General features: G+C 44.7%; 1 pseudogene; it reads left to right on the top strand.

Annotated features, from left to right (window-relative positions):
- The first annotated feature begins 1,101 nt into the window (after positions 1–1,101).
- On the top strand, positions 1,102–2,132 carry LOC102841708 (annotated as a pseudogene).
- The last annotated feature ends 1,247 nt before the right edge of the window (positions 2,133–3,379 follow it).

Here is a 3,379-nt window from a genome sequence, read left to right as displayed (position 1 = left end):
ACCAGCACTTTGTAAAGCATTTTAGCTTTACTTTAGATCTTTCTGTTTCTGTAGAGCCCAGTTTTTCTCCTCTCCATGAGTCCTCCACCACACTATATTTACAACCTCTTAGCTTTCAGGGAGCCACTTCAGGAAGCCTTTCCTGGTCACTTCTCCTTTGTACGTACATGTACTCATGCTCTATTGTAATTGCCTACTTAATTAGTTACATCATCCTCTGCACTTTAAGGTCCTTGAGGGACTGAGACTTCCTTGACCACTTCCCTCTCCTCAGTGCTTCGCACATAATAGGTACTCAACAAATATTTAAAACTTCTTCATTGTAATCATCGGTCTTACATTCAAATAGTTTTACATTCAACAAATCATTTATTTTGTTTCATTTCAATGATTACCATCCCCTCCATGCACCATCAGTTGACAATATTTACCTTTAGTCCCTTTAATTCTTGTATTGCTACCTATGTCTTCCCCTACCTTCATCTTTCTTCTGCCAACCTCCCTCTTGTTGTATACTGCCTTCTCTATTACCCAAGTTATTATATGTCTACTTCTAACCAGTGAATAATTCTCCCTTCTGTCCCACCCCTAGTAACACTTTCATTTTTTGGGTGGCTATTATAAATAGTATTATCTTCTTAATTTCCTTTGCAGAGCTCCTTTTATTTGTATAAAAGAATTCAGTTGATTTTTGTATGCTTACGTTGTATCCTGACACTTTGCTGAATCTTTGAAGGAGTTCTAATAATTTTCTTACTGTGTCTTTGGGATTTTCTAAGTATAAGGTCATATCCTCTGCAAATGGAGTTTTACTTTTTTTTCAAATTTATTTTTCTTGCCTTAGAGCACTGGCTAAGACTTTCAGCACAATTTTGAATAAGCATGGTGATAAAAGGTATATTTTCTGATTTCTGTTCACAAGGGGAATATTTTCAGATTTTTTTCCCTTAAGAGTGATGTTGGGCGCTCTCGGTGGAGGCCTCGGTGCGTGGTGAGCGGCGCGGTCCCTGCACCGGCTGCGGAGCCGCTATGCGCCCTCCAGGTCCCGGGTACTAACACCGGCCTAGAGCCAGGTTTGCTTTTCAGGATCGCAACCACAAGATGGCTGCCCAGGACCCTGGGGGCATTAGCCCTCTCCAGAAAATGATGGCTTCAGGGCTGGAGCTGTGATCACCTCCCTCTTGACGACACCCCTGGACGTGATGAAGGTGCGCTTGCAGTCTCAGCGCCCCTCAGTGGCCTGCGAAATTACGCCTCCATCTAGACTCTGGTGTGTCTCCTACACCAAATGGAAGTGCCTCTTGTACTGCAATGCCGTCCTGGAGCCCCTTTACCTGTGCCCAAACAGTGCCCGTTGGGCCACCTGGTTTCAGGACCCCACCCGCTTCACTGGCACCATGGATGCCTTTGTGAAGATTGTGCTGCATAAGGGCACCTGGACCCTGTGGAACGGCCTCCGGGCCACCCTGGTGATGACTATGCCAGCCTCTGCCATCTACTTCACCGCCTATGATCAACTCAAGACTTTCCTGTGTGGCCGAGCCTTGACTTGTGACCTCTATGCACCAATGGTGGTTGGCACTCTGGCCTGCTTGGGCCCTGTGACTGTGGTCAGCACCCTGGAGCTGGTACGGACAAAGCTGCAGGCTCAGTATGTGTCCTACCGTGAGCTGGGCATCTCTGTGCAGGCCGCTGGTGGCTCAGGGTGGCTGGCATTTCCTGTGGCTGGCCTAGGGGGCCCTCAGCCCTCTATTGGTTCAACTACGAGCTGGTGAAGAGCTGGCTTAGTGGGCCCAGACCAAAGGACCGGACCTCCGTGGGCATCAGCTTTGTGGCTGGTGGCATCTCAGGGAGGTTGGCGGCCATCCTGACTCTGCCTTTCGACATCGTTAAGACAGCGCCAGGTTGCGCTGGAAGCAATAGAGGTTATGAGAGTGAGACCCCACGTGTCGACTCCACCTGGCTGCTGCTGAGGAGGATCCTGGTTGCATCAGACTGCTAAGGGACTCTTTGCAGGCTTCCTTCCGTGAATCATCAAGGGTGCCCCCTCCTGGGCCATCGTGATCAGCACCTATGAGTTTGGCAAAAGCTTCTTTCAGAAGCTCAACCAGGAACAACTACGGGGCCCTTGAAAGAGGCCAGGGGCTGAGGACCCCCATCTCTTCCAGGGATGGGGTGCAGGGGCAGAGGAGACTGAGCCAAGTGCCTTTCCTCAGCACTGAGGAACGGGGCTCTGCATCCCTTCCCACCTCAGGGCCCTCAGGACCTCGGATGTGGTTCCTCCTATGGCTCCCCACTCTGAGACTCAAACATTCTCACTTCCCATCCCCAAGTTCAAGGCCAAATCTGCTGCTTGCTCACAGCCTTGTTTCCATGTATGTTTTCTGTAACTGGGCCTGCCTCCAAGAGTCAAAATCCCTGCGTCTGCCACAATTTCTCTTCCCTCTATTAATTCCTGATGTCTAAAGATGATGAACTTAAAAACAAAAAACCAGTGATGTTGGCTCTTTTGGCTTTGTATATGTGCCCTCAATTTATTAATGTTTCCCTTATATTGTTATTTTGTTGAGTGTTTCTATTAGGAATGATGTTGGATTTTGTAAAGTGCCCTTTCTGCATCAATCGATATAATCATGTGGTTCTGTTCCTTTGTTTTATGTATTTACTGGATTACATTGATTGTTTTTCTAAAATTAAGCCATCTTTGAATAGTGGTGTATTATGCTTTGGATATGTTGTTGGATTCTATTCGCTACGATTTTGTTGAGAATTTTTACATTTATATTTATGAGGGATGTTGGTCTACATTTTTTTTTTAAGTGATGTCTTTGCCTGATTTTCAGCAAATATTTGTAAAAAGAATGAATGTTATATAAGAGCATGTTTATTAAAGCCTTGTATAGTCAGGTAGTTCCTGACTTACAACAAAGCTCCTGATGATTTTGTCCTAAATCAGCTCTGATGCAAGCTGAATAACTCTTTTCCCCCACATTTTCATTGTTATTGACTTTTACTGTAAGTATTTTTATAAATTTGATCTTTATTTGTATTTAGGGGTTGGAAACATTTCAAATATATTTACAGATATATTTTAACACACACACATATATACATAAAAATATCACAAATCATAAAGATTTACTGTGATAATGAAGAATAGTGGGATGATGTGGTAATTTGTCACTTACAGTAATAACTCCATTTGTGGGAGATTTTGGGTCATCTGGCTTAGCCCTGGGGATGTGGATGGCATGTCTGGTCATAGCAGGAGTTGTGTGTATGGTCCTTTAATGTTTGTCTTCATATATTTCACGATGACATCTCACTTGCATCCTGAATCTTCCTATTGACTTTAGTAAAACAATCATCATTTGGATCC

Source organism: Chrysochloris asiatica, unplaced genomic scaffold (assembly GCF_000296735.1).
Source record: "Chrysochloris asiatica unplaced genomic scaffold, ChrAsi1.0 scaffold00045, whole genome shotgun sequence".
Classification (NCBI taxonomy): Eukaryota; Metazoa; Chordata; class Mammalia; order Afrosoricida; family Chrysochloridae; genus Chrysochloris; species Chrysochloris asiatica.
This window is presented reverse-complemented; position numbering and strand designations above follow the sequence as displayed.